Genomic DNA, 26,617 nt, shown 5'->3' with positions numbered 1-26,617 from the left:
ACAAATGTTACCTAGATAAACATTAAAAAGAACTTATCTGCAGGAAATTTTGTGCTGTACAGTGTGATGTACAATCCTGTAAGGACGATTAGATGCAGAGGCAGGAGACCTTGCTGTGTTCACAACTGGTCCGTGTTGGTGGCAATTGGTGAGACTGCTTTCCTTTTTCTGTTGGTGTTCTTTCACTAACACACGGAGGAGAAAATGATCTACTTTATAGGTGACTGTGAAATCTATACACATCTGAAGCATGGCTGCCTACTCTCCTGCATCTAGCAGTAACTGCACCAGTTTTCTGGATTTCTGAAAAGATGTCCAGCAGTTCTGAGGAAGCAGGCATGGGGTGTGTGGCTTTGTGTCGCAAGCGGAGCGAGTCAGGGCGTCCGAAGTGTGCCTTACTCCCTGCGTGTGCGATGTGCAGGCTGATGTGTGTGGGATGCACCTGATATCGGTCACGTCTGAACATGTAGTAGGTCCAGTGCAGGTGAGTGTGTGGGGCTGCTGTTAACCTGTGAGCCATAACATGCTCTTCTCTGCTTGGGTGGAAGGTTGTGTGTGAAGGTGTAGCGTTACATTGGATGACAGTGTTGGATGTGGGCTAAAAATTTCAGTGCTTTCAGACTGGAAGATGGCAGGGGAAACAATGGTGATGAGTTTGGAGAGTGTTTCCCCCTCTGGTGTTGAGAGAACAATTCTCTCTCACACGTGCTAATAATTTGATGCTTGTAACTGAACACATTCCCTTTCTCCTCTCCCCTGCTACCCTGCAAAAAAATAACTGTAAGAGACCACAGAAACTACATAAAACACGTTAACTGGTGTGCATAAATGGAGTAACAGTTGCATTAGAACTAAGGACCATATTGCTGGTAGTCTCAGAATGACGTGAGGTTGATAGAGGTAGCCTTGGTACGAGGCAGTGTATTTGTTTGGCTGCAGCCTCTCTTGTGCTGAACTGGGAATAAACAAGGACCAGTGATGGTCTGATTTTCCTCAGCATTGTATTCACTTCGCTGAGGTTGGGAGCAAGAGGGTTAACAGACATTTAGCTCTATATCCTTGGGATTGCAGAGTGAGTGTGTGTATGTGTACACCCACTAAATATTTTGCTTGTTTGGAGCACGATCCCTTGAAAATCCGGCCAGTCAGCAAAGTCTTTTGGTCTTCTCTTCATCGAGCCTCAGGGGTGGGGGCCTGGGGCATGGCCTTTTCTGTGTTGGGAGGCTCACGGTTCCCATCATCTCTAACCCTGCTTATCCAAGGGAACCTGCTTTCCCCTGAGATGGTGGATAAGTGGGATTTATACTTTTATATGAGCTGGCCTGGCAGAGAGTTTGCAGTGGAATATAATGAGAAAGTCTGTCCAAGGTGGGGATGGAGGGCTGTGTGAGGAAGAAACCCTTTCTAGCTCAGTGTATTTCTTAAGGTTTTAAATGATTTTTACCTTTACAATTGTAATTTTGTCTTTCTTGAGAAGCCAAATCTGTCCTGCTGCAACCCAGCACAACCCAATATAAAGGCAAGTTTCCTTCCTTCAGCACAGAAGTACTTGGTTGGGGGCTCAGAAATTTTCTTGCCTAAGGAACAAACGAATTGCCATGAGGAGAGCTGCACTGCAGAAGATGTGAAGGAAAAGCAAGCACAGGCTTTCATTCACTTTCAAAAAATACATATGCATATATTTATCTATTAGAACAACACAGTGTTATTGCTTGTGTTGCATGAGCATTGAGAAAGCCTGCTGTGGTTAGGATTAGGCTTTTGAGGATCTGAAGCAGAGCTGTGGATTTGCTAGGGCTCAGTAGCAGAGCTGAGAATGGAACCTGGCATTTCTGAGCTGTAGTATTTTGTCTTACCCATCTCACTGTGGCATCTTTTCCCTCGTAGTTCATCCTAAAGATGGCAGCTGTAAATGAGAATGATGTTGTCTAAGCCTGTTTCCTACAGTAGTACTGTGTTGCTGGTCAGCTGGGAGCCAAATTATTCGTGGTGTCTGTACACAGCTCTGGAAGTGAATCTTGCATCATTTCTTCAGTAAATTCCATGATCAGAGATCAGAAGCAATTATGCCTGGGACACTTCCAGGGTTTGCATTCATTGCTTGCCTGTTGAATTTGTACTGCAGAACTAAAAACCCAAGCCACCAGCTCACACACCAGTGCCTAACAAGGTAGTGGTGGTGGCTGACTTGGTAGAACACAGGTTTCAAGTAGATTGTTTTTCTTCTTTTCATGTTTTTCCAGGGAACCACAGTCTGTTAAGCCCCATTTTATTTTCATTTTATGCTGAAAATATATTGTGACATTACAATACCGTGATGGTTTGTTTTGGGAGAGGAAGTGTTTGTCCTGATGTCCTAGCCAGATCTCAGTTTAGGAACTGGGTCGTTGCATTTTCCTACCCATGATTCCTTATGAGGTTATTGAATAACATCTGTCCTCTGTGCTATGACCTAATGGGGTTTAAATACATTCCACCCCATAAGTGATTGCATTTCTATAGGAGGTAAGCAGCTCTTTCTTCTGCTTGCACCTGCTTGAAGATATTCCTTCACCCATATTTTCTTCCAAATCTGTGAAGATGAAAAATACTGCAGTGAAGGAAGCTGTTACACACTGAGGTTGGCTTGTATAGAAGAGTATGTTTTTCCTTCTGTTTTCTGCTGTGGGAGATGGGTGGCTTTTGCTACCACCAGCCGAAGTCAAAGATGATAAAAATGTGGGGAGAGGCCAGATCCTGGAGGTGCTTATTGCTGAGTTTTAGGCAGCTCTTCTGACCTCCTGCGTTTCAATAGTAAACATTTGCTGGACTGTGCCCACAGATAGCATTTTTACTGATTTTTTTTTTTTTTTTTTTTTAATGATTCTTTTGAAGGTACTTTTCCAACTTTTTAACTCTTAAACACCTGTTATCTTTTGTTACAACTTGAATTGCAAATATTTTTAACAGAAAGAAAAAAAATGAGCTGCTTGTTTTCCAGCCTTGTACGCTCCAATAATGTGGAGTTCAACAAACAAAACCTCCGTAGAAGACTTGATGGTAAAAGTGTGATTGCCCTTAATTCCACTGTATTGCAGCGCTACAGGGATAAGTGAAGAAGGCTTTAAAATTTGAGCACTAAATGGGTCACAAGCATCTGGGAAGTAGCCTTCAGCACAGCTTCTCAATGCTGCTTGGCTTAGTTATTTATTTTTTTACTTGAAGGGACTTTGGAAAGTTTGTGGTGCACAGGGGGCAGCAGGACGTCAAGGAGGTGGACTCCGGGCTTCATTAAAGGTGTCAAAGGTCAGCGATCCCAAAATTGACACACTTGACCCATTTCCTCGCCACGCTGGACCTTGAGTCTGGAGTGAGTTCCCCTGGGGACAGCGCAGTGGGTTTGAAGCTGAATCTTCAGCCCTTTCTTCCCATGAGGTGTATAATTCGATATTTATAGCCTTTCCCTCCAACAAGGTATATGGCACCGCGGGGACCCATTCGGTAAAGAATGCTGATTCCCGTTATGAATTTTTGATGGGGGAGGAGGAGCAAGGAAGGCCACAAGGGGAACTTGTGAAACGTTAGTATTTTTTTCTTTTTAGCAGTGTTACGAACAGCCCCGCTGATGGTGTTTGCTAGGAAAAAGTTGTCTGCGTTTTCCTCCTTTTCCCTTGCCCCGTTCTCGCCTGCAAAGCAAGAAAACAGAAATGAACATCTCTCACTCCACAACTTCTCAGTAATGAACAGATTTTTCAGCCACTGTCATCCTCCAGAAACAAAGATGTTCAGTAAACAAGGTTTTTCCTTGAATGTGGTCTACAGGAGCCTCCCTTGTTCTGCTTTATTTTGGTGGTCCATAGGGGTGGCACTCCTGGGACTGGGAGTGTCTGACTGTGTTTCAGTGCCGAGGAGGAAATGAGGGGTTTGCTTTTACTTAGCATGTGCGAATGTACGTTACTCATAGTTGTAATTTTTCTTCTTCCCATCATACACACAAACAAACATACACCCCTGCCTTCTTTTTTGCAGGTGAAACGTTCACCAGTGTGACTTTAACCAGTTTTCAGCACAGAGGGTGTTTTGATGTTTTTTGTGGTTTTTTTTTTTGGTGTGTTTCTTTTTTAAATGTAACTGAAACAAAGTAAAGTAAAAAAGTAAATTTACATAAGTAAATCTGTGCCCTTTTGTGGTGGTTTTGGTTTTGGATTTAATTATTGTTTTCTTTCGCTTTGGGTGACGTATGGTCCATTTTGTGATAAAGTGAGAGAAACCACTGATGTTTAATTTTTGTAAGAGAACATCAGTCAAGGGTCAAACAGGGCAAATGTGCCCAAGCTTTCGTCAGTAAAAAAAGCCAGGGTTAAATCTGGTGAAAGAAGGGAAATAGTAATACAGGTGCCCAGATTATGATTTTTTTGAGGGCGAATAATATCTTTGATTGTTAGAAGAAAAGACGTGATGAAAAGCATGTGCATCAGAGAGATGGTTTGATATGATTTTTTTATAGGTGACCTGTTGTTGTTGAGACTGGGAGCTGATGAAATAAATGTTGTTTTCCTGGCTTGGTGGTCAGCCTGCCAGACTGGCTGGCCAGGGCACCTTTCACCTTTTCATCTCTCTCTCACCTATTGAGACTTGCAGAGTGTCTGTGGTTAAGTGCCCAGTCCCGTAAGCTTCCTGCCTTTGGCTGGGACTCCTGCTGCGTGTGCATCACACCCTGTAATCATCTAGCCACGGGGTGTGCTGTGCCTAGGTGCAGTCAGTGGGCTCTGGACTATAACCTTCAGGCCAACTATTGATGCGCTCCTTTTACTGCTGTGAAAATCAGTATCAATGATACACGGCAAGGTGAGATACGGGGCCAGGCCCAGGTTTTAGTAACCCCCTGCAGACACAGCAGCATCTCCTTTGCTCTCTGCGTGAGGCTGCACGAACACTGGACACGCTACGCCTTCGTCACCTCCTCCTTTGCTCATTTGGGTTTGGGCTACAGGGCCTGCCTTTGCTCCATATTCAGAAGATGTTTTTTTAGCTCTGATGGCAGTTTGTGCTCTAAAAGTAATGTTTGCCCCTCTCCCTGCGTGTCCTCAGGGGAGGATGTCAGACAGGACAGTTTGTATGGTGCTTTTTGGATACATGTTGGTAGGTAGACCTGATTTCTTAACAGCACAGTTAACCTGTGAAGCTCATTGCTTTGTGGTTTTATTGGGGCTAAGCACTTTGTGTGACCCCGAACAAAATTCTTCTCTTCATGGCAGAATTCAAATGTTAGACCAAATACAAAGGAAAAATAAACCCTCACCTACCCCTTTGGACAGGGCTACTGATACAGCTGGCTGGTCATTCTGGTTTCATCAGTGTGTTGCTTTCGCTGATGTTTTGCCTCTTCCTACCTTTAGGTAGCGTTTTGTGCTTGCCTTTTAAGTCCTGTTTGAATGTTCTCATCTGGATCTGTCCCCAGAAACCTTATCCACTTCTTCCTTTAACAAGACTTGCTGTCTATGAGCCGTGAAGCCTCTGAGATGGCGTCAAACGCTGCTGCAAAGCCCTCTGTCAGAAGCTGGGCATAGTACGATGGGCCGAGCCTCCCTCTCGGTGCAAGTGATGCAGGCATTGCTGTGATGAGTCAGAGAACACCAAATGTCAGTAGGGGACTGAGATTTTGACACTATTAAGGGCTTTTTACTTGGGGGGGGAGGTAATAAAGCTAACATCTGTAATGCGTGTGCTTTTGCTATTGATTGACTCGTAAAACAATATTTGTGAAAACAGAGGCAATTACTAACTTAGCCTTGATCCTGAAAATGCTTAAAACACGTGCTTAACTTTGCTCTGGGAAGTAAGCCAGTGCCTGTAGTTTTGGAGTCGTATTGCTGAACTGGTAAATCAGGAACTGGAAATCAGGACTCTGGGGATTCTGCGTTGCTCTGAGGGGTGGAATGCACGAAAAGGACACCAGGGAAGAGATGAGGTCTGCTCTGCTTGTGACTTGAGAGGAGGGGAGGAGAAAAAAAAAAAAAGAGGTCTGGATCTTTGCCTTAGATTTTCCTATCTGTTTGATAAGGATTAAGATACTTTCTCTGCCTCCCATCAGGGCGTAAAGCGTAATGGATTAGGTTGGCTGCTTTTTGATTGCCCTGTTAGGTGCTGTATGATCAAGCTGGTTAGATGCTATGTTCTCCAGCAGCTCATTCCTGTATAATCTTTATCCTTATTGCTTTTTGCAAAGTCAGTCCAACTTTTTTTTTTTTAGTTCATTTTCTCTTCTCAGACTGGTCTAGAATTTGACTTGTTCCAACATTTGCCTTCCCTTCCCCAATTTTTTATATTTCCTCATGTATTCCTCCTTTGTCCTGTCTCTTACATATGCTCACTGTTGCTTTGCAAGGTCAACACTTACTATATAGCTCTGTACTCCTGTAGCAATAGCCTTGCAAGGTACATTTGACTGTCTGACTTCTATTGTGTCAACGATGTCAGATTATTTTCCAAGATTTTTTTTTTTTTTTTCTATTATCTTAAAGGATCACAGGCTCAAGGTCAATCTTGATTTCTTGTTTCTTGATAACTGTGGGTAGGATCCTTTGCCCATGCCCATGATACTAGCTTCAGCGTTTCTCTTTAGTTTTATTTTGCATTTTCCTGCTACTGTCTCACTGTCTTTGTTGATCCCTCTTATAGCAGACCTCTTTCTTCTCCAGTTTGAGACTTGCTCATTTCATACATGGGTTACTACAACTTCCTGTCCTCCCAATCAAGTAAAACACTCATCATTAGAATTTTTCTCTGCATCCCTCTGGTTTTGAAAACTGTTTCTGGTTTCATATGACTCTCATGAAGTTCCTCTTCCGTTTCACATGGCCTTTTGCTGCACCAAGACCTATTTCTTACCTCTTCACTGTTGTCTATTCCAGCATGAGGCTTTTTTTTTTTTATTGTTTCCCGTTCGAAACTTGTTAAACACCTTTGGGAACTTAGAAAAGATCTCCCAGTCTCTCCTATCAAAATAACCTTCAAGATGGTAAGTTTTGTGATGAGCCATCTTGATAGGGTACTGGTTGGCTTCACCTTTCTTCTTTCTTCTGTAGTACGTTAGCTGATGAGTTCGCATAGTAGACCCTATGGACAAGCAGTGTTGGTGCAGTATATTGCCAAGCATCCTTAAATTTCTACCAGTGCTTTGCAAATACTTGCAAAGGGTTAGTTCACATTGAGTTCTTGTTGGGAACAGTCTATGGGTGTAGAAAGCTTTTAGTATTAGCAGAGGTAGGGACAACAACTTTCCTACCTAATAAAACCAGCTGAATATAAAAGCCTTCACACAAATGTGCTAAAAGGAGGCTGTTAGGACCTCCTAAATAAAGCATCCAATATCATTAAAGTGAAGTAGGCTATTAAAAACATACATTCCCATCACAATGAAAGTAGGCTAATACAAACATTGATAAGCCCCACACCGTTAAAAAAGCAGACACAGTTCTACAAACACCTACATAAACCTCCCCATCATAATAAACATGAAGTAGACAACAAACATTGAGCAGAAGCCTTGTTCACCATAATAAAAGCAAATTAGCCAGACAAATACCACAGGCATCTGTCAGTAGAATCCCTGATCTATTTTGAGTAACTTTGAGCATCTTGGTTCCCACCAGCCATCTTGGTGTGCGGCTGCACTGTAAATTGCTCGGGGAAAAAGCCAGGCATCGAGCAGTCGTAAAAGGAGAGGCTGCTGCTGCTGCTGCTGCTGCTGCTGCTGCTCCGAGGGGCTGCTGCTCCGCACGCTTCATTCCCGTGCTCCTGCAGCAGGCCTGCAGACATGACTCTTGTTTAGCTTCAGGCAAACGTGTCGCAGTCTTTCTGCCATGTCCGTCTGTCTCTCTATGAAATGCTCCTTCATAGACAGAGATAAGATTCCTGAGTGTTTAGCTGCTCGCTTTGGTTTCCACGTGTGACAGACACTTGTGATGGCTCTGGGGCTGAGGCTGACCTGCCCACTAGCGTGCAACGACTGACTTTTCTGCTGGATGGGGTTTGTGGAGCTTTACCTACTTCTTCAAAGTGACAATGGGTCAAAGTCTTTTCTCTGAAGTGACTAGGAAAAGGACAGGGAAATGAGAATGAGAAGGCAGAGGCAGATGAACTCTCGGTTCTTCTCTTCTGGTCATTTTACCAGTATCGCTTTCTTCTTAACCTGTCATGGAGCTCATGGGGGTAAAGTGCCACAAGTGTTTCTCGTGCAGAGATGCTCGCCAAGGCTAGGTCCTTGAGAACTCCCAGATGGATATGACATTCATTTTCTAAAGCAAGACATGAACTAAAATTTCCCACTCCTATCCTGGCTCTTAGGAAACCCTTCATATTCCTAGCAAAGCTGATAGCAAAGGTCTCACCAAGTTGAGCAGCAGGACAGTTAATCTCTCTGGTTTTGGTGGCAGGCTCTGATCCTTGCCACTGAGCTGTAGCTCCCAGTTGATTTGGTGACGAGGAGGCAGGATGTGAGTGTTCCCGCAGCAAAGCCAGACGCCTGCCTCTGGTTCCCTAGCAGTTGGTACAGGATTTGTGTAGCATCTACAGCCTTTTGATCCGTATGATTAATAACCTACTATATCTGCTTAAGTTGATAAGCTCTCTGTTGTTAAAAATGCTGCTGGGAAGACAGGAAAGCACCCCCATGTGTTTTTATATCAGTATCTATAGATCGTATTAATTCATTATAGAAAAGCATTGGAATCCAGTGTTTGTCAGAGACCAGTGCTTGTTGTAGTGGGACTGATAATTTCCTCTGGAGAAAAGGAAAAGGAAAAGAAGACTGATCATCTGAAGTTAAAATTTAGTGCTTAAGTGGCCTGCTTTCAATTCAGTACTTTGTCCTAAGCTTCCTCAGTGGCTTGGGGTTACTCAGTTCACCTCCACAAGCCTTGGCTTTCCTGTCTATGAAATGGTTATTACGGTACTTTTCTTACAACCAGTAAACGTCTGGGTTGCTGAGATTCAGTGCTGATGGTGTTTCACGTACGGGTTGGCAGGAAGGATCTGAAATGGACTGCAAGGAATGTTTAGTATGTACGAATGTTTTCCATAGTTTGTATTGAAGATGGCTATATGGCCGAAATCCTGATCCTGCTCTATTGGGCAATTATTTCTGAGGAGCTGTTACTGGTTTTGATCTAATCGCTTCCCAGCTTACCTATTGTTAGTAAACAGAAAGTACCAGCTGCTGACAGTGGTTATCAGTGAGTTACTGCTCTGGGTTATTTTGTTCAACTCCAGCTTTGGAAATGCCTCTCTTCTCTATTCCCTAATTGGATATCAGTCAGAAAACAACCCAGTCCTGGGAACATGAGATTTTAATGTGCAGTGAGTAAGTACCTGGAGACTGAAGCCTGTCGCTAGGACTCATCTGGAATTGCTTACCATGGGGTAAATTTACTGGAAGCTGTGGCTTAATACTGGAGTTTAAAAGGTGGCACCTAAAGAAATCCTCGTAATGTCTCAACAAGCTGATGTTGACAAGTCCTTTGCATTAAGGGCTTATGGCAAAGTCCAAATCCTTACTCGGTGTGTTAGACAAATAATTACAGAGAATTTTTATCGTGATACTTTGCTCTGAGGTGTCCATTCATGAAATATTTACAGTAGCTGCAGAGAATACAACAGCCATTTTTGTTTTTTTTGTTCCTTTCTTTTTCTTCTCTCTTCTCAGAACCATGATTCTTACTACTGTAGAATTCTAAGAATAAAAAATCAGGCGTTACGTTTTTAGCAAAGACACTTCCAAGGTGAATTGATTTTTTTTTTCCTGTAAACTTCTGACTTTTTTTTTTTTTTTAATATACAAAGCCTGGAAATTTCAAGCACTGGAAACTATATAACTAATAAATGCAAGAAAAAGTGGGGAATCGTACCCAAATAACAGCCATGTTCGGCTAAAGTAGACTGTATATTTTTGCAGCTAACTCCCACTTTATGTCATTTTCCTAAGTCTCTTGCCCAGAATATTATGAGTGCTTCTAAAGATGTCAAATAGCCATTCAGCATCTTTTGGGGCCCACAAACCTTTATGGAAGTCAGAAAGCTTAGCACTCGCATAGTGTTTAATAGCAGTCTATGATGGGAGATTGCCAAATTGGCGAAATTATACTGATTTTGATTCTGAAGTGGGGAAATGTAACGTGGAAAAACTGCTTGTGGTTTTTAAGAACTATATTCAATAATGATTTAACGATTTTAACCACATCCTATTTCAAAAATTAATTTATTTTTATGAAACGCATGATGCAATGTGATTTATCTTGTAAGGAGTTTGTTTATTAGAATCAGAAAGAACTAGTCAGAACTGACTCATAATACACATTATTTATATATGTGTGCATGTTTGTCTATTTTTTAATTGGATGTTGGTTTAAAGATTATTTAAGAATCTTGTAAAGATTGAAGCCAGCAGCATCAATTCATTTTTTAGATTTAAATTTTTACTTTTCATTGGTAGCTATGTAAACTCTGAAAAACATTTATGAGAAACTATTATTATGTAAATACAAATGCATGGCTTGCTGGTATTTTCAAAATATACATATATTTTTGTATGGTGCCTAATTTTTTATTTTGAAAAATAATATTGATGTAAGGTAGTTAGCGAATGCTTGGGGTTCTTTTTAATTCCTTTGGAAATTATTTTGGAACAAAACTAGCAACATATGGTGAAAATTACTATTTGGGTAAATATAAAAATGTGCAAGTGCATTGGGTGCCTTTTCTCAGTCAGTTATTTTGCATAAAAAGTTTAAAGTTCTTTCAGCCAGAGATGGGTTGGATGGAATATTTAAAATGTCTGATTTAATTAGTGAACATATTGAATGAACACACAAATACATGTGTTAGGGAATGGAAACAGTGATTCGAATATGAATCTTAGTTAAGGTATGCAAACAATTTCTTGTGAAAAAGGAGGAAAGACTGCTCTTACACCTATTTGCTGAAATCGTTATTTCTTTTGGAGCAAATGCTTTTCCTGCCTAATTTATCAAGCAAACACTGGTAGTTTATAGCAGGAAACAAGAGACTCAACACTACTAATAACGTTGGGTTTGGTGGTGTGCATTTTTCCTGCAATCATAGACTAATTTACCTATTGCTGAATTTTCAAAACATTAGCTTCTTTGTTCTAGGTGCTTTCTGAATGATCCAGAAGAAAGGTTTCGGTCCCACAGGACTTGTAAGAGTTTCTAATTTTACATGATATGAAGCTATAAGAAACTTAGAAATCCTTCCCATACTCATCTTCCATAGGTGCCAAGGAGCGGTTTGGGATGGAGTTACTTTCAGCTGGAGATGGGTAGAAACTTTAATTTGTGATTTTTTTTTTTTATATATATTTTTTTTTTTGAGTAGATGTGGGTCGTGACTTAAAAGAAGTAGACTACTAAAATTGAAAAGAAACAAGCTATCTCCAATTAATCTTTTGCCTCTGGATTTCTCGTTCCCAGTGGCAGTGGTAGTGGCTATTTCTCTACCCCAGTGTCAGCCTGGTAACGAGGAGGGAGGCACAGCCAGTAGCTTGATTGTTCTGGATGAACTATCAGCGATCCATTGGGAATACTGGTACCTTGACCTCTCTGACCCTCAAAGTGCTGAGTGTGGAAAATGTGAAGTCTCCATGGACCTCAATATGTGCAAGATGTCAGAAAAATGCAGTTCTTGGAAAACTGTACCTTTTTTTTTTTTTTAAGGTTGCATCGTTGTGCTAACATTACAAGTTTTTCTTCTTTTTGTTTTGTTTTGTCCCCAAATGCATGTTTTCCTTTTTTTCATCCCTTCAGTAATGTTCACATTTTTATTGCGTTTAGGATGTTCACCACTGTCCCAAGAGAAGAAAAATGTAATAGATGATTTTAAACACAGTTACATGGCAAAATTATATTCTGTTTCTTCTTCTGCCTCCGCGGTGGAGCTGGGAGCTCTTTTAATAATGTCTTCTCCACATTTCGCCAAAATCTCTGCTGAACTTGAGTAAACTTCCTACAGCTCCTTTTGGGCTCATTAAGGGCCAAACTATATTTCAATTTTGATATTTGGGTGTTTCCTTGGCAACAGTTTTTTCATTTGGACACATAGAAGGTGATGGATCATACACTTGCTCCTCTGAATTCCCGAGTATTGTTCGGCGTAGTGCAGCGCAGCAGAGACGCTGTAATAACAAACCTGATTGCAGACGAGCTGTTTGTGACTGATGTTGCAATTTAGGATTTATAAGCGTTTCCAGACTTTTTGCCAATATCCAGAAGTGTGTATGGTGAGCATACAACTTGCAGAAAGTTTAGTCAACAGTTTAAGATTTCAGCTAGTGAGCCAAGGTTTTTTTGTTGTGGTTTGTTGGTTTTTTTTTTTTTTCCTTCCTCCTCTCCCCTTTTGAGGACAGAAGGGTGTATTTGATTTAAAGTTTACACAGTGCACCTCTCCAGGATTTGGTGTTTTTTTTCCTGATAGCCATTCATACTCTCAACACACCTGCCCTTCTCTTAGCACGCTGCACGTGTATTCTCTCCTGTTTTCAAACGGGATGTGTAATGCTGTGTATGGACTTAAGAGTTGAGAATAAATTTCACCTTAGGCTGGCTTGAATAAATTAATTTTTCATTGCATATTCTTTAGTTTCTGTATCTTGAAGGAAAAAACAGACTTTTAGGCGGAACTGAGGCTGGATTTCTAAGGAGTCTAAATGATTTGCTGTTGTAAAGGAGAACCTTATCTCAGCATAGATGCTGGGATAGCAGCATAGTCGAGTCATTGCACTGTATTTGCTAAGCTGTTATTAACATTCCCTAGTTCCTGATGTGATTTCGTCAGTGGATCTTGGAGCATCTGACAGAGAAGTACAGCAGTTCTTTAATTTCAATGATTTTGACGTGGGTGATGAGGATTTTTTTTGTGTTTGTTTTTTTTTTTAAGATAATATTCTTAATGAGGTGTAATCATTTAGACATGTAAAAAAATTCTTAATTAACTGCATAAATCAACAGACATAATTAATATAGTTTAAAAAAACCATATGCACTGTATACATAAGCTCCTGTTCTTTTACTCTTGAAACAGGAATGACTCTTACTATGTAAAATCTGCTACTTGAAAATAAAAATCCAAGAAGGATGCCAAAGTAGTAACACCTTTAAGGTATACAGGAAAGGCAAAGGGCTTCTCTCTTTACCATGGTCACTTCATACCATTCTGCAAGTTTAAATCTCAACTGCTTCTGGTTTTCAGCTACTTCAGTATTGTCAAAACAATGTAATGAGGCCCTAACATAAAGAAAAATTTGGCTTATTGTGCTCCATTATAAAAATAACATTGTATATGTTCAGTATTTTATCAAAGGAGTCTTAAAAAAGGGATTTGAATTCTTCATTCCTGCAGACTAAATCCTTATTTACCTGAGAGACCAAACATCTCCATCGGTGGTTTTCTGGTCTTCTAGGTAAATAGTGAACCCTTTGCAGAACTGCTTAGTGAACATGCTTACCCCAGATACCTTGTTGGTCCCTGGCGTAAATTACGTGTTTTATGAAGCTGCTAAGAATTAAGTACACAAACCAACATTTAAATAATATAAGTAGTGTTATGTGTGTGTACTTGCACTTCCATCTGTGTACGAGTGGGCTTGATCCTAAAGATGAAAAGTTCTGGCAGGCATTATTTATTGCTCATAGCATTTTGTCTTTGTCTTTTATTTTTCATAAGAGCCAGAATTTGTTAGTATATCAGCCTTAACTTTCAATTTCCTGGGTTTTGTCAGCTTAAGCCAGACACTTAACCTTATTCAGAACCGTTTTTCTTTCTTTAACTTTTTGTCAGGTTTCGTTGAGGCAGAAATGTTATGAAAAATTGAAAAAAAAACTTGGCTCAAACAATATTGAAGACCAAAGGTTTTTTTTTCAGTTTCTTGAAACAAAGGGAAGTTGAAAAATGCTAAATTTTTACCACTACTCCCCCAGAGAAAACGGGGAGGTTGGGGAAGGAAAATGGCTTGTCTCTGTTTATGACTTTGCAAATAGAACTCTAAAATCGAGATGTATAATTAAAATCAGTGACTCAGAAAACTGTAAATATTACAGCAGACTTCACCAGCATGAATTCTGTCTATCTGTTGGCTTAGAGGCAGTAACAAACAGAAGATGAGAGGGTTTTTTAGGTTCATGAACCCTCAGCAAGTGTGACATACATTAACTTATCAATTTTAGTGAGTGATTTAAAATGCCAACTACCATTTGCCTGCAATAATTTTTCTTGTAAACTACTCCTTCTGGACTTTCCTACAATACCATTCAGGGTTCATAAATCAATATTCAGAACCACTAGTGTGTCGCTTGCATCTTGCCCCTGGATGTTCCTAGAGCTTTTCTGTCGGGAACCCATTCGTTGTGCGTTTCCGAGATGGTTTGGTGTTTTTTGTTGGTTTTTTTTTTTCCTCTCTTCCTGCCTTGCAACCAACCAATGTGGATACAACTGATAAGTGGCTGGTTCTAAACCTTAATAGATCATCATCATAAGTTCAGTTTAGCTGAAGAATTTGAGGAGAGCTTCCTATCAGCTTTCAACAAATATCATTAAAGCTGTAGAAATGGTTAGCCTGCAGAGATACCCGAGTTGAAGCAGTTGTGAGCATGGAGTGGCTTTTATACCACTAGAGCTTGGCTGGTGCTGATGAGAAATTCCAAGTTTGCTGCAGTTCAATGCTAAAGAGAAATGAGCAAATGATAACTTTTTTTGGGAAAGAATTATTGGTAGTCTTTCCATTGCAGCACTAACAATGCTCAATCCCAGTTGGAAGGGTTGTGTCAGTGGGGACTGTGTTTTCTCCTGAGTTTGCAGGATGCTTGGCACCTCGGGATCCTGGCTTGTGATGAGGGGTCTTGGGATTTTTCAAGCCACACACTCAGATGGGCCAGAAAATTTTCCCCCCAACCTTCACTGTGAATAGAAGGGCTTCCAGAGCATTCCCTGTTTGAGCACCGTGTCCTTTCTGCCAAAGGTGTGCATCTGTGGGAGAGTTGGCCCATGAGCGGTTCTGTTTGTTGTGGGCAAAGAAAAGCACCTCTGCCAGTGTGCAAGTCTGAGGAGAGCTTAATTAAACTGATTTTCTGTTCCTTAAAATACGCCTACACCTGCTGCTGTGGTGCTTTGAGAGGCTCCTGTTCCCAGAAGGCTGGGGCAGATGGGGGGAACGAGAGGAGAGTCATATTGCAATTTGTTTTTCTCATCCCGACTTGCGAGTCTTGGGCTTGTACGTTTGGATTCAAATGTATCCATGGTGGAAAGAATAATGGAATTTAGGTGACTTTCATGGGGGAAAATTCCCAAATAGTGGCAACTGCTGCATATGCTTAAAAAAATTATTATTTTTCCTTAAAAAAAAACTTTAGAAATTTTCAAAACATAGTGTTTATAATTTGGTTATTCACAGCTTTTTAAAATAGCCCTTAAACAATTCTTTTTGCTTCCTAGTTTTCCTATTTTGGAATTTTTACATGCAAAGTGGAGGTTAGGGAAGAAGACAGGATAAGGGATAAAAAAGAAACAAACTGTCTGTCTCATTCTTGCCCAAAGATGGGAAAAATTTGGGAGAGAAAGCACTCTTAATGGAAAGTTTAATCACAGGTATTCTTTATTTCAGCAAATAGTTTAAAAAAAATTCATCAGCTCTAATTTGACAAGAAGTTATTCTTTGTACAGCCCAATCTTGCGGCTGAATTTCACTGTGGTGTTGTAACATAATCAGCATTGAACAATAAGTAAATTGTATACTATGAGTAACTGTATGTTACATTTACATTCCACCTGTAATGAAATTAATATAATGACCAATGAATGAAATTAAATGAGAAAACTGGAAAAACATGAGAAAAAATGAGAAAACACAGCAGTTTTGATTAAACAGTGGTTTCTGTAGGATCCTGGTCTCATGCAGCTTTATGTCCAAGGCAGCTGAAGAGGCAAAGGGTTGAACCCTCTGCTTCCCTTTCCCGTACACACCTGGGAAGTGCTCCAGGCAGCCAGAACCAGTACGTCTCTGGTTATGAGCACTTGCACACTTTTCAGAGAGAAGCTAAAACTGAAAGGTGGCACAAAACGGTGTTTGGAGCAGATTATTGAAGCCACCTGCTGCGATGCTGAGGTATTGCACCGGGGTGATCCTCATCGTTATCATCCAGGTGACCAGCAGGAAAACCTGCTTTTTTGTTTTATATTTGAGTGCCGGAGGGAAGGACTGCTGTTGGTCTGATGTGCTCTTCCCATTCCTTCTTTGTGTAGGTAGCTGGGTGGGGGACAAGGAATAAAGTTTTGGTTTCACCCCCCAGGGTCTTGGTTGACACCAGGAAGGAAAAAAGTTGTGTCAGGAAAAGGATTAGAACCGCCTGGTTTCCCAGAGGACCTGCAGGTGAGGAGAAACCTGTCTGGGGCTGTCTTGGAGGCAGGGCTGGGTCTCAGTGGGCACCGTCCCTTCACCCAGGGGGTTGGCAATCTGCGTACCAGTGCCCAGGGAGCAGCTGCAGTGGCTCGGATGAAGTCCCCTTATCTGTAGCAAGTGGTTGCATTAGCACGCCCCGCGATAAACATTTAATTACTATAAAAGCTTATTAACATGAGTAGTTCCATTTGAGGCTGGTGGGGACGTACCAAATGCTGGCTTTGTGCAAAATACTTGCAAGACTTGCCCTAATAGTAAATTGTTAAATTGCATAGCTGATTCCTGTCCTGACTCTTTAGGCAAACGTTGCTGTTTCTTGGGGGGGCAGGTGGGGAGTGAGTGTGTGAAAATTTGGGGGGATTTCTTTCTTTTTCTTCTTTGAAATGACTTTCCTGTAGTGCATACACTGTGGTCTCTCTTTGTCTTCTCACCAGCTGAGCCTCAGCTGCAGATTCCCAGGCTCCTCTTCTCCCCCTCTGTTCTCAGCAGTGATTTAATAAATATATTTAAAAATCACTTTTTCCTTTCTCCTCCACCCAGCTGCCAACTCCCACCCCCATAACGTGCGTATGCACATGCGTGTGTGTGAACTGAATTCACATCCGCCGTCAGCGATAGCTCCGATTTCACCAGAACTGAATACAATCAGGACTTTTTTTTTTTTTAACTAGTTCTTTTTGGCTTTTTTGTTCTCCTTCTCCCACTGCCTATGTCCTTTTTGGATCCTGAGGCAAAAAGTCCATCTCACAGTGAGAATATGAACTAAATACGTATTTAGAGACACTCCATCAGCTGAGAAAGGTGGGATCAGAATGAGCAGGTCCCAGTTACCACCAGGTAGTGTGCTGAAGCTTTTGCCGAAGCCTGTTGGCACCAGGCAGAACTCCCTAACCACGTTTGCGCAGTGCTACAGTAAATATTTCAGTTCTCGTTGCTTACCGTGCAAAAGCGTGATGTTTGAATGCAGTCCGTGCCATGGGATTGCCTGATGTCTATGTGTAGCTCCGCTTTCCAGTGCTTGGATATTTGTGGAATTGTCTGCCTCTGCGATCTCAAATTCAGTTTTCCTTGGCACCGATCTCTCACGATTCCCACGGACGTTGGTGGCACTTACAACGCAGATGCTCTGAATCCCTGACTTGGGCATTAGAGGGATTTACGTCTGCGTGAGGCCATGCCGCAACTCCGGCTCTTCCATCTAGCCGTGCCCGTGTGCGTTGGTGCTGGTGGTGTTGCTGTCAGCTCCGTGTGGAAGCTCCTGCTGAGGCCATCCACACGTGCAAAACACAAGAGCTGCGCATCGAGATGCTGTAGTATAAATGGGCCAAATCGATAAAAGGGGAAAATAGGGAAAGCGATGCTTGGAGGAGGAACTGAGTTGCCACTAGATGACTAGGCTGCGATCCTTGAGTATACCCGTCCTTGGACTATTTTGTCTGGCATTATCTAATCTTTAATTTAAACTTCCTTTAGCTTCTCCCATGCAATCAATTTAGATCAGATTAATGCGTAACAAGGAATTAGGCAGCAAAGTTCTTGTCTTCTGTTCATTCATCCCGATGGCTGTAATGACCGTAATAAAAATCCACGCAAAGTGAGGAGCAGTTGGCTATGAATAAACTTGAGACAGAATATGGCCCCAAGATTCTTACATTTCATGTCCTTTTGAGACGTGCATATCCAAGCTAGTCCTGATGCCTTGCTGCTGCAGTGGTGTAGAGCAAAAGCATTAAGGATCTGAATGTAAGTGAAGTAACGTAAGACAAGATCTGTCAGCACAGGCTTTAATGTTGCTTAACAAAATACGTTACAGTAAATCTTTATAGACTCTATAAGTACGCTGAGTTCCAACAAAGTAAACCAAAGTAAACATTTCTCTTATGGGAAATTAAATTCCATGTGGTTAGGGCAGAGCTATGATTAATTCAACGGCAATGAGAATATAGTAAAGTTATTGACTGTCTGAGAAACAATTTAATGTCAGAAAAAAAATTTAAACACTAGATCGTAGGAGTGGAAAAATAGAACTGGAGTTTCTGATCTTTAATTATAAATTAAAGCATTGATGCTGTAGGTATTAAAGCTGCGTCAATTATTGATAATGAGCTCGCTACAGTATTAGTAAGAAACCATCATCTGCACCGAAGCGTTGCAGCTACAAAGGGGGGGTGTGTGCACACGCGTGTGCGTGCGTGTGATTTTGGTTACTCCCTCAACCAATATCAACAGGAACAGCAAGCACTCGGAGGGCTGCTGGACCGCAGCCTCAACTGGTTTCATAATGTTCGTTTTAACTTTAAATGATTTTTAATATTCTACATATGGTTTCATGGTTTTAAGCCTCCTCACTGGGAATGAACAAGGCTGTGGTATTATGATGAATAGTGGATCAAGTCCAGGAACACCCACTTGCTTCCCTACATATCAAACATGTGGCGCTCCCATTAAATATGGGAATCTCTCTGGGGATTAGAGTTGTCCTATCTAATCCAGTCCTATTTTCTTCCCCCGACCCGGATTGAGTAGGATGCATTGTTCCCATACATTCTTCTTTTAATTAAATGCAGTAGATATGTCATGTCAATGAAATATTCCAGGTCTGTTTTTACATCTGTAGCCATTTTCTCCTCCTTTACTTCCATTTGCCTTCTTAGAAAAAAATTCTGCATTAAATACAGTCTTGGATTAGTTGATTGGCTGTGTGTATGCTGCCAAAACAGTTCAAATAAAACCCCTAATGTTGGTGTTTTTTTTTTTTTGCCTATGTAAAACTAAGCTATAATGTCATAGAGACACTGTTCCTTTGAGAAGTTTCAGATCCACCAGAAAACTCAGTCTCCAAATTACCTGCCTTCTTTTGTTTGTTTTGTTAAGTGGATGGCTTTTGCAGCAATCGCACCCAACTTCCGTAATCTCTACAGGTATTAGCACGATGGACACTGGACTGGGTTGGTTTTTAAATTTGTGGGAATAATTTGGTAACTGATCCAATCGATACAAAGCTTCATCATTATTTAAAATGAAAATTCTCTCTGAATATATGCCAGGCAGATTATCCAGGTTTGAAAACTGATCTCCTTTTAAAAGTGCCGTGTTCAATTATTATTTTTAAAACGCTGGATTACAGCTCTGAATTCTCTGGAGGTTAAACTGGAGCCTTATTATAAGGAGAACTACAAGTAAACATTATTAATTATATAAAAAAAAATTGCTTAAATTAGTTTTTTTTCACACCTGCTTCTTTCTTAATTAGCTAGTAGTCCACATATTTCAGTCAGTTGAACTCTTTAGTATTTATTCAAGCATACTTGACATTAACATACTGTTTGATGTTTGATATCCTGAGTTTTTAATTTAACCACATGACAACAAATGGTATTTATGAAATATCAGTGAGCTGGAAAAAAATCCTGTGTTGCAGTCGTGCGCTGTAGTGAGCTGAAAGCTGTTTTCTTTCAGCGGTTCAAGAAGGGCTTAAATGCACAGGGGGGAATATGTGATTTGTGCTGATATCCCTATTTTTTATCCTTGTGAGATTTGCAGGCTGCCAGGGGTGCAAAGCTACCAAGAGAGTAGCTGGCCTGCCGTAGGAGCTGGGAGGGGAAAGAAACACAAAAATACTTAAAAAGTGATGTCATAAGTGAGAGGGTTCTTACAAAATGGAATTTGTACTGACACACAACTCATCAACAAAATATGTGACATCTATTTGTCTGGGGTTATTAACGTTATTACACTAAGTGTTTGGATTGTACCTCTTCCCCCCGCCCCAGCATGATCCACAGGAATTTACAAATTCTCCCTCAAAGTTTACTAAACTCGTGGTGTTTGTGTTGCAGTAGTGCTCCGAGCTGGCATCAGGGCGGTCCGCGCTGGGTGCTGGTCACCGTCATCAGAAGATGGTTCCTGCCAGAGAGAACTGGCATTCAAACCAGATGGTGTAAACACAGGGTGCTGAGCACAGAAACCACATGGGCATGTGAAACGACTTCCTTCGGCTTTCGCAGCGGGGTAGTGGCAGCGCTAGGATTAGTGCATATTCCCTAAATCCCAGTCTCGGCTATGAGAGCATTACTCCATGGATATATTTTTTTTTTCTTACAAGCGGGGAAACTGAGGTACGAAGCAGGCTTTGTGGAAGCAGCTCTGTTGAGGACAGAAATCAGTCTCTCAGCTTGCGTTTGGGTTCGGTGTTCACTTCAGGATGGATCAGCTCTGTCTCCGAGTGGATAATCTTACGTTTGTAATTGCAAAGTTTCGTAGCCAACAGTGACGGCTTCTCGAGCTGGCGCGCGTTGAACTCGCGGGATCTTTGCCAGAGTGTTGATACCTGCTGTTCTGGTCTTCGTGTGTCATCCGGACGAGGTTTACAGGGAATGGCTGGTTCTGTGGGTAAGGGTTCTCAACAAAAGGGTGTGGAAGATCTGAGTCATTTGTTAAATCTGCTGCAGATTCCCTTGTGCAAGTCTCATCCTTCTCAGTCTGTTTCCTATCGAACAGAAAAGTTTTCTGATTGGGGTGTATGAGTGTTACATTAAGCACAACTTAGTGTTTTGGCTAGAGCTCTGGTTTTAATTGATTTTTCAGTTTATCGGTTCGAATATTTGAGATCCAAAATGAAAAATTTTCAAAGAAATGGGATACTAAAAATAGGAAATTTCAGATTTATTTAGACTGAACTTTTTGTTTGGTTTTGAGTTTCAAAACAGACATTTGTTTTAAAATCAAAGCCCTTTTTAAAACAAAAAAAAAGATGATAAAATATCTTTGTACTTTCGATACCTCTGCCCACTAGGAAAAACGTAACAAATTGTAAAGATCTTTAGCCTACCTACGTTTTTGCTTTTTCTTGTTTTGCACATTAAAGCTTCATATATGTTTCTGTATTTGTTAAAACGCTATTAATCTTATGAGGACATTTTGATTTTTCTCTAAGCCATTTGGACCATAACAAAGGTTAGAACTGCAAAATATTTGAGAATAAATATGTATCACCTTTGCGATCCCTCCTTCTGGGTCAGGTAGAATCCTCTGATGAGGAAAAAATGGTGTAACGCTCTGGTTCAGACTAATAACCTTTTTTGGTTTGGTGGGGTTTTTTGTTTGTTTTTGGATTTTTTTAAGGTTGCTGACACCAGTTTACATATGATCCTGATCACCAGTAGATCATTTTAACATCAGTCCTGTGGATGTGTGTACATACTTGTTATCTTTGTCGTGCTGCTGTTGTAGTTTGACGGCAGTCGTTAGCTTTACCTACTTTCTGTGCCATTCAAATGTTGGCAGCCAGTGAAAAAAGGCAATAAAATAATATTTGTGTTTGCACCCTGCGTCTCAAAAGAGTGTGCAAGCTCAGCACCAGGGAAACGTCTTCTTCTGGGGTGGGGTTCAGTCAGAATCAGGCCATGCTGTATAACAAATGAAGCACGTGTAAAGAAATATTAAGCATGGATTTAGAGAAAATCCCTCATGTTAGTGGAATGTTCTAAACTGAGAAGAATATCTTCATAAAAATAAATGGGAGACAGATGCATGAATTTCAAGTGGCAGGATAAATTCTGAGTGAAGGGAAAGTTTGTTTTTAATGTCCTAATGTGTTAGCAGGTGAAGATAACACTGGAGAAGACAAAGCTTTATTTAGACTTGCTAAAACTCATTCTAGCAAAACTGCATTGTCTTTGCTGGGCTCTTAACTTTTGATAGCTACCCATGTCTTAATTAACATGGGTAAGAATGTGCTTAGCTGTTGTTGGTACTACTTCAGAAAAGAAAGCTAAATGCCCATCATCTGCAGGAGAAGGTTTAACGTGAGCCCATCAGAACCCGGGGCCTCAGAGCATGCTCCGTTAGTGCATTGCATTTTGAGTGCGCAGTTTGTCTTTTCCTAATGTGACACTCTTCAGATGGTCAAGGCTGAAGGACAATGAAATCTTGAGGAGGGGTCATTTTCACTTTGTTGACCACTGAGCATTGCATTGGTTTGTTGTGACCAAGTAGTATTTGATTCCTAAGTATGCCACTTAACATCTGTTTGAAAAGATGCAGTCCAAAGGCCGGTGGAAGCCTTTCACTGGTCTTGACTGAGTTTGCCTGGAATGTAGAGTTTGAAGCATTAAGTTGTAGCATCTTTTACACACCAATGAGGATGAAGGATCCTTTTTTTTAGGAATTTAGGAAAAGACAGTACTTGCTATGATGAGATCCTAGTCCAAGTAAAGACAAGCACCTGTTGACCTCGAAGAGAAAGAGGCAGGATAACAGGATAGATCAACATAAGAACTGAAAACAGTTCTGTGGCGTTGCTTTGGTTTCACCAAAGGCACATTGCCCTCGATGTCCTGTTTGACTGTCTTGTTCAGAGCTACATCTAGAAAACAGTTTTTCCAAATCTTAGCCTGGCAGGTATGGGGTAAGGTTGTGTTACTCCCTGTCTAGCAGCTGAAACTTCACTCTGTTTTCCTCGTAATTAGATCTTGACTCTGGCAGGTGGACTTGGACAGACGGTTATTGCCTTTGGATGGAGTTTGTGAAAGAGCTGTGAGATGCAGTATGTTAGCCCACAACGCTGCTAACCAACGTCGAAACAGGCCCAGAACCATGAAGAAGCATGTTGCTTTAAAATTTACTATTATTACTTTAAATAGAATAAATAAATAAAAAGATAATGTAGCTCAGCAAAGTGTGCAACACATCTGTGTCATAAAACCTTACAAGGAGGCAAACTCCCTTTGAAAGTCTGAGATACAACACCGGTGCTACACAAGTCAGGGACAGGAGAACGTGTTGGAGCACATTTCAGCTCCCCTTGAACTCTGTGGGCCCGAAATTTTCATCTGTGTCTGGACATGTTTTTGACATAGCTTTTGCTTGAGTTCTCTCTTTTTCTATCACAGTGAGGTCAAGCGAGAAGCGTGAGGGAGACAGTGGGATCTAGTTTTGCCAGCTGCAAAGCACAGTCAGCTCCCACCAAAGCATAATACATGGTATTCCCCCGGGGTGTCCTCAGAATTAGGTCCTCTAGTGTCTGAAATGAAGCAGAGGAATTTGAATGGTGTCCCTGCTTGTGGCAGGGTTTTGGAACTAGATGATCTTTAAGGTCCCTTCCAACCCAAACTGTTCTATGATTCCGTGAATAAAAATGGTTAGCTGACACCATGTTTTGGATCTACAGTCCTTAGATTAAAGGAAAAAGGCCCAAATCTAAGAAGTGTGAAGGTGCTGAAAGCTGCAAGAAGAGAGAAGTGGAAATTACACCAGAAGGCCCTAATGCTACTGTTACTCATTGTTTGCAGGACTCACTTTGGAGAGGGGAAGAAGGCATGGGTGCCACAAACACTGATGCCAGGAATGTTTATTGAAGTTTAAAAAGTCCTTGAATAAAAATGTTTATGGAGTGGTCAGCTCCTACAGGAGCAGAAAAGAATGCTTAGGGAGAGCTGGAGAAGTTTGTGAGCTTTTCCAGCAGATGAGACAGGCTACTTTGAAGTGGGAGTCCAAGAAATGTGTAGGGATTACTGGAATAAGCTGACTTAGAGCAAGGAGGTCTTAAGGTGAAGTCAATCTAGAAGAAGACCCAATGAGCTTGGGAGAAAGGCACAAAACCCAGTAGTCATGGAGAGATGCAGCCATTTCAGTTTGCAACTTGAGGGAAATAAATAGAATTTCACGTGTAGCCCTAGTGTTTGTTTAGAGCTGGTTTTTGCCAGCGTCTTAGTCCTTTCCTGATCCTCTGATTATCTGCTGGTAGATGACATCTGCTTAGGGTGAACGAGAGCACTGAGACTCTGGTTTCTATTTATTAAAAGTATTTCCTTCATGTGTGAAAAGGAAACCTTCTGCAAACCCACCAGAATAGTTCTGTGTAACTTGGAAAGTTCCTGCGCTCTTGACAGTTATAGTGAGGACTTAAGTTCTGCTGCAGCTCAGCTTTTGGGTTTCACCTGCATGAAACATCTCTTTTATTGAACCACTAAGAGGATGATTTTTCTTTAAAGACCACAATCCTAATACTAGTTTATTCCACAGGTAGGAACAGAGCCAGATCAACAGACCTGTGTAAACAAGACACCATAGACTTTCTTCTCGATATTTTTTTTTTGTTTTTAAACTTTTTTTTTTTTTAAATATATATAAAGAGGCTACTTCAGATTCTGCAGAAGTAATAATAAAACCAGACCTAATGGGTCACCATATGTGGAGAGGAGTTCTCTTGGGTCTTAGGATATACACTTAAAGAGTGAAATAAAGAAAAGGAAAAAAGCAGTAATATTGGCAACTGTTGTTAGGTAGTATAAACAATAGCCAGCCATTGGCTTGGAGCAGAGGATCAAGTTCCAATAGCACTCAATAGGGAGCCTTCCTTAAAAAATTAGAAGAAGCTGGGTTGGAGCTGGTCCATGCTGGGAATGGCAGAAGAAGCAAAAACAAGAGTAAATGAATGGAAATTAAGCAGCAGGAAATGGGGATTTGGCACAAGGTTGGAATTTGAAACTGCAGAGAGGTGTCAGTGATAAAGGTTGGATAGAGTTTCTGGCCAAAAACAGAACGAAAGAATGCAGATGTGTTCATTGAATAAAGTACAGATGTAGAAAGTGGAAGAGAGGGGGCTCACAGGGGGAGAGAGGAATAAAGAAAAGAAAAAGAAAAAATTGAGGGGAAATAACACTGAAAGTAGGTGCATTCGTGTTTAACATTTTTTTGAAACAACTTTTCTCTGTGAGGCCGTAGAGAACGACAGGTCCAGGCTTACTTCAGATTGTTGCGTTCTACAGGGAGCGTATTTTTGCATCTCGCTTGTTCTTGCCCCTCATGTTTTTTGGCCCCACGTTCTTTTGGATCATGGAGTGTTCAACATCTAGGTGTGAGGTGGGGTTAGGGATTTGCTCATTTATCATCTAACAGGATCTCTTCAGGAAGAGGAGGTGATGTCATTTCAGGGACTACAGGGTTTCTGCTTCTGGACTCCTTATAAAGAGACTCGGATGTAAGTCTTGTTTATAGGTTTCACTTGTTATTATCATTTTCTCAATTGTTTTTGTTCCTTTCTACCTCTCTACAGTGGAGTATTTATGCCTAACTCTAGGCATATGGCTGCACAATCAAAATTTATCATGTGTTGTTTAAATAAGCTCACATCGTGGCAATTGACAGTGGGTATGTTCTTCCTAATTACAAAGTAGGCTTATTTGCCTAAACTGTTGTGAATGTGAACCCGTTTTTTCCCTGCAGTTGGGCAGGCTAATTACAGTTCTGCTTCTGTTTCTGCAGCTCATCTGATGAGTAATGCTGTTGTATTCTTTTCCTAAAGTCCTTTTATGGCCCACATCACAGTTGCTTCTGAGTATTTCTCTATATATCTGGCTTCAGATTGCCCCAGTGACAGAGGGAAGTCCTGTCACCCCAGTTGTACCCAAATGTTGTGAGCTTTGAAGGCATTTAGTTGGTTTGAGCACATAAAATAAGAAATATGGTCTCAGTGACTTGCCAAATAATCACGTAGCCTGTATCAGAACTCAGAGTAGTGTCTGGGCCTTCCAAATCCAGGCTAGGACTTCAACTGTTGAACCACGTTCCTTCAATATTGTGCTCGTAGAGCTGCAGCTTAGGGGATAAACAGTCCAGGGATTAAGCAGTGTCCTCCTAGCAGTGTGACTGCCTTCACCCCGGAGATCCGACAAACTTAATTACTTTTAATTGACATCTTGTGTCTTTAACTTCTGTATGTAAATACGTGTGTTACAAATGTCATGGTAGGTTTCTGAAGGGCCTGATTCTCTATTGACTACTGCCTGGTGTGTCATTTACTGAGTAGAAAAGTTAGAGTTTTGTGTCTCCTTCACAGTCGATATTAATAAATGACGTGCGGTGCTGCACAAGACCGCAGCGCTCTGAAAGCAGCAGCAGAAGTGAATGGCAGTCTTTGAGTTGTGTTTGACAAAATTATGCTGTGGTTTATGGATTCATGGTGTTAGACCCTCATCTTGTAACTTAATCTGTACTGTGCCCTGTTGACTTTTTTAAGAGCCTGTCCAGGAAAATTGTTTCACTACACTGGGACCTAACCCAAGGCAGTTGCAGAGAACCATACTCCCTGATGTATTAGGTGTTCACACGTGTGAAGGTGGGTAACCCTTTTTGCCTACAAAGGACTTATTTGACTTTTAAATTCAGTTT

At 41.1% G+C, this 26,617-nt stretch overlaps 1 protein-coding gene across 8 annotated transcripts in view; it reads left to right on the top strand.

Moving 5' to 3' along the window:
• EBF2 (EBF transcription factor 2) overlaps positions 1 to 26,617 on the top strand; it is a 139,915-nt gene that overhangs the window by 42,726 nt on the left and 70,572 nt on the right. The window lies entirely within an intron of this gene.

Source organism: Tauraco erythrolophus, chromosome 29 (genome assembly GCF_009769465.1).
Source record: "Tauraco erythrolophus isolate bTauEry1 chromosome 29, bTauEry1.pri, whole genome shotgun sequence".
Classification (NCBI taxonomy): Eukaryota; Metazoa; Chordata; class Aves; order Musophagiformes; family Musophagidae; genus Tauraco; species Tauraco erythrolophus.
Note: the sequence above shows the minus strand (reverse complement) of the source record. Positions and strands in the feature narration are given on the sequence as shown.